This window comes from Aquila chrysaetos, chromosome 13, assembly GCF_900496995.4.
Source record: "Aquila chrysaetos chrysaetos chromosome 13, bAquChr1.4, whole genome shotgun sequence".
NCBI lineage: Eukaryota > Metazoa > Chordata > Aves > Accipitriformes > Accipitridae > Aquila > Aquila chrysaetos.
This window is the reverse complement of record NC_044016.1, coordinates 31,892,005-31,908,340: the sequence shown is the minus strand read 5'-3', so window position 1 is coordinate 31,908,340 and position 16,336 is coordinate 31,892,005.

Genomic DNA, 16,336 nt, shown 5'->3' with positions numbered 1-16,336 from the left:
CTGCACTCAGTGTTTTCTGATGAGTTTATTATGCCCACGGTAGCATTTTTAATATATGACTCGATTTTTTTCATGGCTTTGTTTCTGCCTCATCAAATGGAATTGATTGTATTATTCATGGTTCAAATCCAGCTGGAGTTTTCAGTGTGTATTACATGGACTTGGTACACACAATTTCCCCAGTAATTAAGGAATTGCTGCGGATGGGGCATGTCTTCAAGCATAATGCTTGAAGTACCTCTGCCCTCTTTGCAAGCCTCATCATACATAAACGTGCCTTGTCATACCACACATCAGAAATTGAAGATGCCTGTACAAATCTGGAAAAGAGATGGCAAGCTGCCGTATCATCTCAGGCTGTAAGCACAGCAGAGGTTTAAACACACTGCAAGTTAGAGGCAAGAGAAACTCTTTGGTCCTGTTTGACACCGGAGATGAAACGTGGCAGCTGGTGTGCTCCATTTGAACCTGATCATTTATGAATCAGCTATCTTACCCTAAGGAGAGCCAGACCTGGTCAGTGGTCCAAGGGAGAGCCTTTATAGAGCAACATGAGTGACTCGTGGGAGATGACTCTCTCCTGCTGAGAATGCAGCTGTCTTGATGGCGACATCCTGATGAAGATGTCCTGATGGAGATGCGGGCAGCACTGTACTGAGGAAAGCCCTAAATTCACCGGAGGTTGTTGTCTGGCCGCTCCTAAGGAGAAACACCAGACCTTACAGTGTATCTATAGCTACAGTGTCTTCTGCCTCTGTAATCCAGGGTAGGGCTGAATCAGAGCCCAAGTCTTGCGCAGCTGATCTTGGTACATGTTTATGTTGGCATCAACACTTCCATTCTGAAAACAAAACAAGGATCCTTTAGCCAGGCATACTTTTTCCCACATGCCCATTTTTGTGCATCCATTACACCAGCTGGCAAAGGAGCGTGGCCAGCAGCGCCCTGCAAACAGTCTCTTGCTTTTTATTTTGGGGTGTTTCAGGTTCTAAGCTGGTGGTTTTAAGTTCTCTTAAGTCTGCTAACCTACTAACCCTACCCTGACCACTATTTCAAACATCACCCCAGATCCCACTCTCTACCCTTCCCTCTCTTACAAAGGGACGATTGAGAAGATCCTATACAAACTAAAACAGATGGAGGTTCCTGGGGAAGTTTTCCTGGCACAGCAAGAGACCTAGTCCCTGAGACCTGGCCAACCTGAGAAGCAGCACAGTGTACAAGGGTGAATAACTCCTTGTAGATGAAAAAATAATGTTCTGAATCAGTGAAAGAACAAAAAGAAGACCTTTAAATTTATTAAGGTGCATGATAAATTGTACCTTTAAGGGATTCACAGTGATTATAGCTATTATCTCACTGGTGTCTCTTCAGGTAATGCATAGGAAGCTACTTGATTGGGAAGAGAGATGATTGTGTTTTGAGGATATTCTGTTTGTTTCATCCACTTTACCATACTGCATGCTGTTAAGCCATGCTGAAGACAATTGTTAGTGTTGTACCACAAAGTCGTTAAAACAAAATACAGAGCCTGTCCTTAGCTATGTTATTTCTGCACTTCTACCCGACCAGCCACTGCACTGTGGGAGGCAAAGGTCCTCGGACGAAACCATGTGTGACCAGACCACAACACACCCACATCTTCAACAGGGCAGAAGCAACCAAAACTGGCCAGTCCTTTCTTCTGGGAACCCTATTAGCTTAAACATGCAGTTTTCTACATTTTTAAGCAGAAGACGGTTAAACAATTTATTCCATTAGAGAGCAGTGAGCCTCCCCTCCCATGCCCCCCATCTGCCTCTGTGGGGCTGGGCTCCTGTATTTAGAGGCAGAGTGATGCTCTCTAAACCAGCACACTGACAGCAATGCCCCACTGCTGCAAAGGCTGCTACCTCTGAAAGGCAACCCAGCTGCTCAAACCACAGCCCAGCTGCCTGGAAGGTTTGAGAGGTGTGGGCAGGCTTAGCTCTCTCTCCATCCTTCACCACCCCTTCTACCTGCAGGTGCTGAAACCTGCACCTCGCAATGGCCACATTTGCTCATTATTTTGGGATGCTGCCGACTTTGGAGAAGGTTAATGAAGGAAAAAACCATCCATAGCAGTTGATAAGTGAGCTAATTCTAAAACAGATTTCTGTGGGTGAAGTCGAGGTATATCTGTAGATCAGCATCTCTCCAGATGCCAAATTCTAACCATCTGCTATTAGCAATGACAGAAAAAAAAAAACCCTAAAAAAATTATCTCTCGTACAGGAAAGCATGCAGCAGTCCAACTACATAGGTAGATATCAGCAACCCCCAGGCTGTACTGTTTAAAACAAAACTTAGGAAACTGAAGGAGAAAGCACCTCACAAAGCTCTTGCTTTATCTGAGTTTCTGTACCAGGCAGAAGAGGGATATGAAAACCTGTCAGTGAAAAGTTACTTGGATTTTTATTTTTAAAGAAATGCAAGTCAAGCTAGGGAATGTGTTGTCTTTGCTGGAATACAGACATTATTCCAGTGCATTGTCATGTAGATTTGATTCTTTTTATTGCAGCCCACTGGCTCTTTTCAATAGCCTTCTTTTGAGTTACCTCCATAGCTATACACTGAGTGCCGGGCAGCTATGTCACGTAAACCCCAAATAGGCAGTACTCCCACTCCCTTGTGAGCAGTGGCAAAACCCTCATGTGGTCTACAGGGCTTTTGCTGTTGCAGAGATGTCTGAGGACAGAGTCCACAGTGCTGAGCTAGAAAACTGGAGAGGAGCTCCTCAGGCTGGTAGTAAAGATGACCAAAAAAAGAAAAAAGAAGAAAAAGAAGAAAAAAAAAGAAAAATATTCTTGTGAACTGTACATCACTAAGCACTTAACAGTATTTTTAGCAAGGATTCCTATGACGTTTGTGGCAGATATACCTTTCTGCATACCCCCCCCCCACACACACATACACACACTTTAAGATGCTCAATAGCATGCCGTATTTTTCTGTAGTTGTCAGGTCACATTGAAGATTACAACAAGTAACTTTACTAATGTATTATTACTGCCATTATTCAAGCAATTCCTTCTTTAGAAGTTATGAAATATGGATCATGAATAGAATCTGAATAAGCACATATTTTCTTTGTTATGTTAATGGCCTGGCTGAAGTCCACCAAAACAGGCTTGTTGTGTGCGGCTGATTGTTTTGCTTCAAACCTCTGGGTACTTCATACATACAGGCTAGAAAGAGAGCGCTCAGCACAGATCTGTTCATTTGATGCGACCTCTGCCAGGACAAGAGCCTTGTTTGAAAACTGTTTTTTAATCAAGACATTCTCACGCTAATGAAAATAATTTTGTAATTGGCACTTGGAGAAAAATTCTCCTAGCAATAGACAATGTGAGAGGCGTCTTTAGGCTCGTCCTTATAAAATAGCATATTTCTTATGTTTATCAAAGCCCAATCTAGTGACAAGAGATGATTCAGTAAAGTTACAGGATCACATGGATGAGCCAGTTACTCTAATAAGTTCTAGTTTCTGTGATGTGAAAACTTGCCCAGACAATGAAAACACAGTTAAAGCACAAGCTAAAGAGATGGGTGAAATTTCTAAACGTTGGCCACTAAATCCTTTCAAGGTATGCCCACCACCTTGGTTTAGGAAAACTGCTGTAAATAGAATTTCCTCCAAGATTCACAGCATTTTTGGCCTGGTTTGAATAACACAGCAGTGAGAATATTCTCTTTTTTTTCCACCTCTGGTTTTGGTGTCCTTGAATTTTACCCCCTCACCTGATCAGCAACCAGGACTATAATCATGTTTTCTCAGACCCCAAGCTCTTAGGCATCTGGCAAAAGACCATCACGAACAATTTTTTTCCCAATAGGGAGCTGGGCAGACCATACAGCTGAGTCTCATGAGATGCTCCAACACCTGGAAATGGAGGACACGTAAGGTGGCCAAAATAATATAACTGCCCTTCAGTCTTTGAAAATTTCCAGGAGGAAGTGAGACAGTTTCCTGAAGTGTTCAAATGGCAAGGCCTTTTCATCCACAAAGTAGTCCTGTGAACCCTGGGCATCTGCCATAGCCCTGGCAATTTGCTTTGGAAGAAATTCTCATGAGCTGATTGCATCCAGCTGGATTAGTGAGAGAAGCTACCCCAGATAATCTCTCTTGACACATGTGATGTTCACCTCTTTACATGCACTTACAATGAACCATCAAAAACATCTGATCAGAGCCTCTGGTTCCCAGTGCTATGGGAATTTAGGCTGATAAACACACCAGCAGCCTTCACTTTTGTTTTGTTTTACTGACATGGATTTGGAGCTTTTGAGAGCCTCCTCAGAGTCAGTCCTGACACAGCAGCACTGTGCACAGTCACACAGGACACGTGGAGCTTGAGCAGCCAGAGTGTGAGTTCCCTCACTCCATGCAATGATCACATTTCACGTCTGAACTGGACGAAGCACATTTGGGTTGAGTCTCCTGTCTGTAACTCAGCCTTTTGCCTCTCTTTCAAGACCGAAAACAAAAGTGCCCGCTAGCAGCAGTCGTGATATTAATACCTTTTAGAGCCATTTCTAAGTATGTAATTGGAGTATGACAACATACTGCCTCACCACATCTAGGCTACCAAAAAACCTGCTGCTTTCTTTGCTCCCTGCAGCTCAGGGAGGAGTGTGGGGAGTGGGGCAGGGAGGAGGAGGAAGGACTGCTGCTCTAAGCATGTAACGTACAACCAAACCCCTGAATCCTCCTCTTTCCCTGTCCTTTACTTTATTCTTAAGCCAGAAGTAGTTACTGTCTTTCTGAGCACAATGTTAAGTCATCAAAGGTGTTGTGCCTGCCAAATTGCTCACTGAAGATGGGGTTCCTTTGAGCGGTGCTCCTCTGGAGCCATGGCCTCCTCAAAGCACAATGCTGATGCCACACCAGGTAACCGAACAGGAGAACTAGTTCCCAAGGATTTGCAGGCTGTGGGATCTGGCATCTGACTCTGCTTTTATACCCCTGTGTAAATCAATGGTAATGCTTGACTGTGGGCGACCTTAGATCCGGGCTCCTGAATGAAGACATTCCACCTTGTCTCCTAAGAGGAGCAGGCGCAAGCCCTTGAGCTATAAAAGTGCAAACCATTTGATGAATTCTCCCATACGAAAGTTTCAGAAGACATAAATACAGATCTGCAATTTCACTTTGGGGCTGGCCAGAACACATGTGTTCCAGGGAGGCACCTGGAAGTAAGTAACAAGAGAGAGGAGGAATGAACCCCTGTTAGACCTTTCACCCAAAGCAAATGCCGTCTGCTGTGCCAAGACTGCTGCTTCACCTGCCACATCCTGCCTGCCCTTTTCTTCTTGCGAGATCCCAGGCTAGAGCTGGCAGAGGCAAGTGAAACTCCCTGTCTGAGCCATCCTGTGGGTGAGAAGCTTTCTTCAAGGGAGTTATCCTACTCAGGGAATCTGGCAGTCTGTAAATCACAAGATTAATGTTCATTGTAAATTAAGGCAGAATCAGCCAGGCAGAAAACTCCAGTGGCTGAACATTTCAGGTGTTATAAATAGGAGTAGTTGCCTTGTACAACATGAAATAACCAAGAAACAACAGGACGTCCCTTACATTGTGGCTGCAGAGACTCCCTCTGTGCACCTGGAGGAAGCACGCACTGTAATAGTATCATATATTTTATGATCAATTCTTAGGCTTCAAAGACAAATTCAACTCCTTGTTCTTGGCTGCTCTCGGGTGAAATTGAGTTTGTTGTTCACTTCCTGCACTAGAGAGGGAACAAAGCTTTATGCATTGTTCATCTGCGTGGAAGATAAATAAACAGATTTCAATTTAACATTTTCCTGGCTCCAATTCATATCAAAGTGCCATTGAACCTGCTAACAGATTGAGACATAATGACGTACTTAGACCCATGGAACCACCCAAATCTGACTCAAGGCTTCTCCAGGGTCAAGAGAGAGCCTTAAGGACCTGGCTTGGAGCAGGCTGTCAGCAGAATATATGGTGGCAGTGGCAGTGACTCTGGTTTCCAGGACGGTCTCCCCATCTTCTACTCAATTTAACTCAATTCCCTCTCCCAGGTCTGGCTGTCCAGGGCTCAGGCCCAAGCAGAGAAAACACTGAGACAAGAGTCATTTTAAGAAGACCATCACTACCCCAGCTGTCTGCAGCTTGAAGCAGCAGAAATAGGCTGCTGAGGAAAGAGGTATACCTCCAGAAACAAGTCAGATGTCTGACATATTAATGAGTTGTGTCACTGGTTTTTCATTCTTAAAACAAAAGTTGGTATGCCTTCATGCACAGTGGTGGTGCTCGAGTCACATCTGGCCATGGCAATCTGCATGTTGGGCACTCCTGGGAGGTGTAACAGCCTGCTCCACCTGGGATGGGAAGCCACATGGGACCACCAGCAGATGTAAAAACACATCAGCCCAGAGCTCCAGGAGGAATAACTGAACAAAGCCTGTCACTCCCATGCTCTCCATCGCTTCCCTGTTGCTGTGGCTGCACTTACATCCCCCTAGCCCCCACCTTCCATTTTTTAAAAAGCTCTAGACTTTCACAGCCAACTGCCTTTGAAGCTCCCGTGGCTTTCCCATGCATGCACAATTCTTGCTGGTGTCTGAAATTATGAAGTCAATAGTCTGCAGTGTGAGCAGCCAGGTCAGGAGTCCTCACTGCAGCAGTTCTACTTAAGTGGTAGGAAAATGCCATTCCTGCCAGGAAAATATCATTCCTCCTCATTCTCCATGGGGAGATCGCAGTCTCACCACGTTTCTAGGGATTCTTCATATTTTTGCCTCACTTCTCTTTATGTCCCAGATAACCAACCTTTACTCACCCATTAACAACACTGAGCAAAAGCACGCTCAAGGTAATGGATGTCACACTTTGCTCTCCCTATTTACTTCAGTCTGTAACTTTCTAATTTCCCCTGGATGATGGCAACATCAGAGGGTCTCGTGTTGTTTGCAGCCACGGGTGGGGTAACCCACGTTCCCTGCCAACCACTGGGGACTTCACAAAATACCCTTCAGTGTCTTCAATCCCTGACCTAAGAGCAGAGTTCATGCAAGTCATTAGCAAGCACAACGTCAGCTCAGCAAAAAAACAGATGAGTACCCTTCAGACAGGCAAAGCAGAGGCAGTGTTCGCATTGCAGAACATCCAGAGGACATGTAACCATGACTCCGTGCTGAGGAATCTGCTGTCATTGCCCATCAGTGGCTCTACTGGTTTACATCAGTTGCCAGCTTGACCCCATACCTCAAGAACTGATGTGATGTATGAAGGACCTCAGAGTCACAGCAAGCAGGGAGGTACCCAACTCTACTACACTCAGTGGGGGTTAGGCAAAGAGGACCACAGAGTTCAAATGCTCCTGCTGTAACACATGCTACGTGGCTTCACATGACTCCTCAGGATGAGCTCAGGGCTCCTCAGATCTGGTAGCTGACAAATGTGGTGAAGTTACTCGCCCGGAGCCACTCAGGCTGCGTGGCTGCATTGCAGCATGGGAAGTGCATGGGACCCTGCACCCTCCCACAAGGTATTAATGGGAGAGGTGGAGATTTCATCTCAGTAAATCTGACTGATCATTTACAGATTCATAGAGCAGGGGTTTTTTCAATTTACACTCTCCTTTATCTTCAAGTGTCCTATTTCTTTCAGCAGCGATGCCATTTACTCCAAGAGTATCAATGAGCATTTTTTAAGGCCTCAGGAGATGAAGTCACTCTATGAAATCCTGCACTCTTTAAATCTAAAAGGACATTTGATATATGGCTAGGGATTATTATAAAACATACGTCTGGTCCCAAACCCGGTCTTGGAAAACTCTTGTATTCCTTCCCTAAAGGATAAGTACCAGATATAGACTGGAAGTCAGGGACAGCGTGCTTTCCCATTCTGAAAATAGGTCTCCTCTGCCATGAGACTAGCAGTGTGTATTCATACTTAACAACAAAATCTGGAGGTTTTTTCTGCATTGGGAATCCAAAATATAGCATTTTCAGCTGGTTTGGTTTTCTTCCGCAGCTGAAACAGCCTTCTGAAAAAGGGAAATGGACATTTTCTCAGTGATAATCAAAGAAACTCATGATTCCACAGAAACACTGTGACTTTGACTGTCATCTGTGTATAATGAGGTGAGCAATAGAAACAGCATGTCTCCTGCTACTTACACTTTTGGTGTGTCAACATATTCACCTATATATACATTACATCATCCTGTGTATATTGGCTCAAACACAATTATTTAGAAAATCTGTGGAAAAAAGGTGTGTGACCAAAAACCTGAAACATGGTATAATCCTAATAACTCCTCGGTAACCTCACATAGATCTTAACACAATCTCTCCACTCATTTGATTTTGCTACTAAATCCCTCCTGCTTTCTCAGGCTACTTATCCTTGCAGGCTGGAGGTCAGGTTGCACCCAGAATGGCAGATTCTTCTCTGATAGCATGTCCAATATGAGGGAGATTCCCTGCCTTCAGCAAGTTTTTTAAATGAGATTATTGATTTCACTTTGCAAGCGAATCAAAGTAGATCACCTGACCAAGAGCACTGGGATTTCATTTGAGGGGTAAGGACAAAAGGTGAAAGTTTTTCTGTGGAGTGACGAGCAGAACAAGCAAAGAAAGACTCCTCTAGTTTTGAAACTCCCAACTCATCCTTGGACATTATCGGAGAAAACAGAGTGCAACAGAAACCCCAGTTCTTTTAGAAGCTCGTTGAGTTGTGGTTGCTTAAAAAGATGTAAGATTTTCCTTAAGACATTTGCCTAATACAAGATTGCCTTCTCTACATTGGTTATCAGATCTAGGCACCAAAACCTTTAAGTGCAAAAGGGCCTTCATCTCTGAGTCTGTGGAGCATATGGAAGGAAGGCCAAATGATCTGAAATACAGGATAGCCCCAAAAGGAGATTCTCCCACGAGGCTTGACACTATCTCATAACATCACTGTTCCTAAACCCTGCCCTGGGTACACTGCTGGAGAAATACACATAAAAGAAGGAATACTTATCGGCTAAGGGTAGTCTTGCAAAAAGCAACTAATTTTGGAGAAACAAATATGGTCTTTTGACAGGGGATATCGCACACACTGTTCCCATAATCACTGTTGGATTATGGGTCATTTGTACCCCTCAAGCCAGTGCCTGGCACCAGTACCGTCACCTCTGGGGTAAGGGGCTCTGTCAGTAAAACCAAAGAAGCTCTGCCCTCTGGTTTCTGGAAGGAGGGACAGAACTCCAGGCTCCACAGAGCTGGGCTAGTTTTCCTGCTACAGCACCAGTTAACATCAAAGGCATGTCCTGCCAGACTGAAGGCAGTGCCTTTCGACACCCGTTTCTGTTTAGGGAATGCACGTAGTTAGTTCTCTCCAGGCTCTGAAGAAAGGAGACTCAACTCAGCCAGTGCAGCAGCGTGGCCTGCCCCAAGCACAGCCCCACGTTAGTAAATCAAAATAACGATATTCCCAGCCAAACTCTTCCATAGGTATAAACAGGAGAGCGGGAGGAGCCTTCAACCTCTCTACAGATCGGTGGCTAAGGCACTCCAGCCTCCTGGGACTCAAATCTATGGCACATACCCCAGGCTGCAGCAAGGGAGCCCAGAGAGTGAAGAGGGAAAGTAGAGCCGTTGCTCTTTCAGCTACTCTGGCTCTTGAGATCCTGGCTCTGCTCCCCAGCATTATTTCCATTACCTTGAAGAACGATCCAAACAACTCCAGTAGCGTGATTGAAAGAGTATGAAGAAGATTCAGAGGTGATTCAGTATCTTGGTGCCGTGGGGGCAGAAATGTGCTGACATATCTCAGTCGTCCCCATTCTCCTCTGCTTCCCACGCAGCCGGAGGGGCTCTGAGTACCAGCGACCCCTGAAGTAACAGAGAAAGCACAACTCCCCTTAACATACTTTCTAGAGTTGCTATATTTGGCCACTGATGGCCCCCTTTGGAGGGGGCAAACCCAGAAACAGTTCACTGTTTCACATTGCTGTGCATTAGAAATAACATCCTCTGGAACCGCAGGAGTTAATTGCCACACACAGTTATTGGGTTTTGTACATTTTTGCTCTTTAGAAACTTTCATCTGTGGAGTGTAAGACAAAGGCATAGAAAAAAATCCCTGTTATTACCTACTCTTTTGTTTGATGGTGCTTCTGCTTTGCTGCTAATGTCATTTACAAAGTGATCATAATAATGAATTCATTTATTGGTTACTTGAATCGTGTAGCATATTGAGTTTCATTACAAGTATCCAGAAAACATTTATATTCAGATAATCCTTTATGGCCTTAATGTTCGAGGATCCATTTGTCTCACAAGACAAATCGGAGGTCAGAAATTCAACGCAGTGTGACAACACTCTGTTATTCCACTTATTATTATGGCAACATGCACCGGTACCACAAGCGTTAAGACTTGCATAAACATTCCAATTTTAAATCTTATTTTTAGAGATCTGCAGCTCGCTCATAGCTATTTGCTGTAGGCAGAACTTGTCATACAAATATTCAGCCTAGAACTAATTTTCTTTAACATGTTTTAACATCTTCCAAAACAAACAAACAAAGACTTCAGCACTTTTAAAAACACAGTTCTCTGTATCGTGATCAAAACACAGGACTTGATTCAACAATGAGCAGCTCTAGTTTGAAGCTAATATAAAGTATAATAACATTAAGTGAATTGAGTTACTCTAGAAGTAAACTAGAATAACACACTGGCAGATCAGGCTCAAAGTCTCTTTGTTTATTAGATACTCTATTAGAGCCTCTGCTAGATTCCACTTTAACACCAGCTTGAATCCAGCTGAACTGTGCTCCTTATAATAACCCGTCTGAAAAGGATAGAAATCCTGGGTTATAAAAAATCTGTTTCCAGATGATCAGATATCATTTACTGAGGCATCCAACAACGCTTCAAATTTGTCTCAGCCAAGATAAGTTAGGTGAGTGCATCTCTCACATCTCCTCATTTGTTCAAAATGGGATAATACCTTGTGCAGAACACAAACCAGGACTGACTTCAAATAATCCAAACACTGATCTTGCTTGCTAGCTAAAGCAGGTCAGGGTGTTTCTCATTTTGTTCAAGATGTTCATAAACATTCATTTAAACATTAAAGGCAACGAAAGTGATGAACAACAAAAAACTCGGGAAAACAGACCATACTGCAGAACTCTACACGTGAGCTCCTTTTTCAGTGCTCCTGTCATGTTGAAGAGAGAGAAAGAGGGTCTGTCACTGGGTGACTCACTTCAGAGAAGCTCCGGGATATTGTTCAGCTGAACCACCCTCTGCAAACCCTTGTTATCATTCTCCAGCTATTAAGAAAATGTACATGATGAGTTCAGACGTAGGAGGCTTCATCCGGACTGATCTCCCTTGGGAATCTGTAGTAGAAAGACAAGTGAAAGGATTGCTACCCAGCACCCTTCTGGGATTTGCAGCAAATAGCAACAGCCTGTTTGAAAACAGTCTTAAACTAAAGGAGGTTATTTTCCTTTCAGTAACCACACTCCTCTGGGGAGTTTCAGCTAATGTGGATCTCACAGAAGGTGTACGTATGTGTTTTTTACTTCAACTTCTGCCCAACACCAACATTTTTTATTGTGTCTATCAGGACCATGTGTGCATCTGTGGATGTCTTTACCCTTGTTGCCACCTCCACGGATGACATAAATAGCAAAGCATCTCTTGTCCTCAAACCATAGCCAACAAAATCCCAGATGTAACAGAAAAAACATTGCTGCATCTCCAAAGAGCATTGGGGTTGGTTGGAAAAGGAAGGGAAGTGGCAGAAACTACAGTTATGCTGCATGTCCCTGGATATATGGGGTAATTAACCGTACTGTTAAGCATTCAACTGGAATATTGTGTTCAGTTTTGGACTCCCAGTATGAGACGGATGGTAATAAACTGGAGAGAGAACAGCAGAGCATTGCTAAGATGGTCAGGGGCCTTAAGCATATGGCCAAAAAGGGGCAGCTGAGAGAACTGGGCTTGTTTAATCTGATGAAGAGACTAAGGGATAATTTAATAGTAGTCTACAATTATTTGTAAGGCATTTACCCACACAAACCAGCCAAAATCTTGCTGCTGCCAGCTGATAACAAGGGGCAACAACCACAGACTGTGGCCTGCGTGGCCATTAGAAAAAAAAAACTTTACTGGGGGATAATATGGGGTACCCAGGGAGGTCGTGGAATCACTGTCCTTGCAGGTTTATGAGACTTGGCTAGACAAAGCCATCCCTAACCTGGTAAAGTGGCAGTGCTAGTTCAGGAGGTTGGACAGGATGACCTCCAGACATTCCTTCCAGCCAACATTTCTGTCACAAACTATAAGTCCTGTTAATTGACAGTAACTGAAACAGCTTCAAAAGGAAATGTGGTTGCTCACAGGGGAGGAAAAAATGCCTATGCATGTATGAAAAATGGACTCTGGACCCTGCAAATCCATACAGGCCAAATAAAGAAAATGCACTTAGAAATGAGAGAGAGCGTTTGCTTTTCTGGCAATGTTGCCTTAGCAAGTTCAAGGTCATCAGATAATTTTAAGAGAACAAAAAGCAGCCTCACTAAAAATCAGAGTTCTCCGTATTTCCTGCTCAGAGTTGGAATATAAAGCCCCAGACATACAAGGTTCATAAAGGAGGGCTTTTTTCGACAGTACAATACCTTATACATACTGGGGGTTAAATATACTTTCAAAGGGATAGCTCTTCAGCTGTACAGTCAACTGCTTTGGCCACCAGAAAAGATACTTCATGCACATTGAATATAAGTCCTATGGTTACTTCCAAAATAACCTAGGAACCCTGAATTATTTGTCTGCCACTAGGCAAAGTTCTACAATCAAGTTCTGAATCGTCTCAGGGCTTCTGTAATAGTTTGTTAAAAAAATAAAACCACATAGAAAAAGAAAAAAACAATCCTATTTAGCCAGTGAAGACCAGTTGACTGAGGAATATAGTTTTTCCTCAAAATATCTGAAGTTTCTTGTGCTGCTTCTCCCTGTAGATGACTTTAATGAGACTAAGCTGTTTACATTTTTTCAAACCCACATTATTTCCTGCATTTCCAGCTGCAATCCACAGTTGGTGCTCAGTACTGGTAACATCAGATTGTCCAGAGTTATCATTACATGACCGCAAGCAAATGTTTCAAAATCACTTAGCTAAGTGGGAAGGATAGTATCTCTCGTATTTCATAGAATCACAGAATAGCAGGTTGGAAGGGACCTCAGGGATCATCTGGTCCAACCTTTCTTAGCAAAAGCACGGTCGAGACAAGATGGCCCAGCACGTAGCATTTGCTCACTGTTTACTGCATGCGTGTTGCATGTTACGGACAGTTTAAAAGGCTACAGGAGGACAGCAGAAAGGCAGGCTGCTTCACTCTGCCATGCAAGCAAGCAGCTTGCTGCAGCACAGGGGGCAGGTGAAAGCCACCGGAGGAAGGGCAGCAGTAGAGAGCAGGGAGCTTGCAGCCTGGCCGGACACTCCAGAAAGGAACAGGGGTCTTGCCTGTAACAGAAAGACTCACAAATAACCAGCACGCTGCCAGGAGAAATTACACTTTCCTCAGGTGTCAGGTGGGACCGTGCAATCCGGGAAGCTGCTCAAAGCTCCACAGTACAAGCAAGAGGAAAAAGCCAACCCTCATGGGCATGGAGCAAAGATTTGGTTGTGAACTCTAGGAAAAAAATATATTTGTCTCCATCAGAAGATCAGCGTCTCCCTGCCAGCAATTACCTTGCTCTCACCTGAATTCTCATCAAATCAAGCGTTAGAGACTGGATGCCCTTTTGCTATTTCAGGCATATTCCCTCCGAGGAAAAGGTGCAGGTATATCTGTGCCTCTGGTGCCTCGGAGCATCGCAGTTTCTTGTCAGCACAGCTCAGCGATCTCACTCTCATTCACAACACTGACGAAGGGGCTCATTCCATGAACAATAAGGGAGCATTTCCCCATCACTTTAAAAAAATGCAGCTTGGGTATTTCTGAGAACTTTCCTAGAGATGAAAAATAGTCATTTTTATGGAGGAAATCTGTAACATTTCTTGTAAAACATGTGGGCAAGTCATTATTACCATATTGTTAAGTCATTCACTGCAATGTGGTTTGCTGTCTGCATGGCTTGACAGAGAACCTGTGGTGCAGTCAGGAATTATACACTGGCCTGTTAAATATGCAAGCCTAGTTATTTCTCTCTTTTTCTCTCTAAGAGAGAAAGCATCTCTATGATGTTATAAAAAAATTTAGAAAGGATGCTCATCTGTGCTAGTCTGAAGATTGATTTCTCTGCTTAGGTTTCTTTCAGAGTCTCTTCTATTTCATGTTTGGTTTATTAAAAAAAAAATATCAGTAGCTGAACGACTCTGGGTTGCTCTGTAACAACAAACTAGGACGGACTGGGAAGGTAGGAAGGTACTGACACAGTCTTAGCAAGAATTCACACTTCAGGAATCCAAGAGGATTTTATGTATGAACCTTAATAAGGCTATTTACAGATGATGAAACTCTCCTGTCAGCATCCCTTTAAAGTTTCTCTGTATAAATATCAACAATCTTGCTGGACAATTGGCGAGACGTTAGGAAGCTTACTGCATGCTGTGCTGTGAAGCTATCTAGTTTTAAAGAGCAAATGACTCATTTAATAGATATGGTTCTGTTGAAAGAACATTCTTCAGAGCTTAGTAAGAAGTTTAAAACACATTAACATTAGAAATCAATGAGCCAAAAAACTGTGGACTACTGAGGTCATGGTTAATAAAGAAAGACTTCAATTTTATTTTCACATCCTGCTTTTGGTCTAATCACTTGACCTCATTTTTAAACACAGTCTGGATGTAATTCACCATTCCACACAAAGAGACTGATTCTTTTTCCCAGTTTTACTCTCTTCAGTAATTTCAATTATATTAAACCTGATTTACACCCGAGGAATTGAATATATTTGCTGATATTTTCAAAGAAATCAGCCACCCAGCCCACAAAGCACAGTCCAATTTAATGGTGCCATTCGGAGCTTTTCTGGCTACATGATATACAGCTTCTGTTAGCTATGTGACATTAAAATACATAGGAATGAGCCCATTGTTTGCTTTCTCCTTTGAATAGCAGATTACTCATTCCTCATTGTCCATGCCAACATGGACCGGAGTTGATGGAACAGCATTTCCATCATTGGAAACAAGGCCACCTCTGGTCTGTATGCAGACTGAAAGCATGCTGAGCAAATTTTTGTATTAAATAGTGCTTATGTTTAAGATCCCCTACTCATACACAAGCATTTCAGTAAACAGGCTTTGAATTGCTCAAGCACCGAGACACCCTGAAGATCCTTTTTAAGCTTCCTGACAGGAGAAGGCACAGAAAAGAACAAGATATTTGTACCTTTAAAAAAACCCCTGCATTTCCTACAAAATGAAGGTGTTGCAAGTCTGAAGGACTTTTTTTTTTGTGCTTATTTTTACTGAAACCCCTACTCTCAGAAAGTCAGCTCTTGGCAAAGGAAGGGAAGACCAAGAATCTGGGAGCTGTGTGGCAGAAGATAGATAGTCAACCTTGAGTACAAACAGCTTAAGAGTTGCGCTAGTGGTACAATATACTTCCTGGAGCACTGTTCTTACACACACAAAAAACATTTCTTGTTGAAAAGAAACACTGCATCTTGGGTTTGTGAAAGGAACATCCATCACTTTGAATAAAACATCTGTCTAGAGGGAGAAACACAGCATTGATGAGAGCACAGATATCTCAGGCTTCCACAAAAAATCTTCAGAAAATATTCTCTATCAATCAAAGTTACGCCTGAGCTGAAAGCGAGACTACAGTGTTAGTGGTAACAAGAACCTCAGATGGCTAGACTAGGGTTTGCTACTGGACAACTCTAGGGTCACTTATTTATTCTATTATTAACAGCTTTGGTCACTCAAATAGTCACACACTTTCATCAGTTTCAAAACAGGAATCAAAGACGAAAAGGAGTGAGCTTCTACCACTTTAAATATGGGTTCAGTATAACCAAGCCCCACTGCTTAGACATTAAGTCATAACTATGCGAGTACTGCAGACCTCCCAGATTTCTGGTCAGGGCTAACTCATGACAAAGGTTTTTCCTGAGGTATTCTCACACTTGCTTTCTGGGTTCCAAACAGTGGATTTACAAAAGATAAACAAGTTACATGAAAATTTCCTAACTTATTAAAGTTCTAGTCTTTGGACATAGTCATCTGGCACCAGTAAAAGCACAACTCATATAATGCCCATCATTACTACTGGTGCATTTCGCATGTCCCACTTTCTGACATGGCATGTTTTTGTCTCCTTAC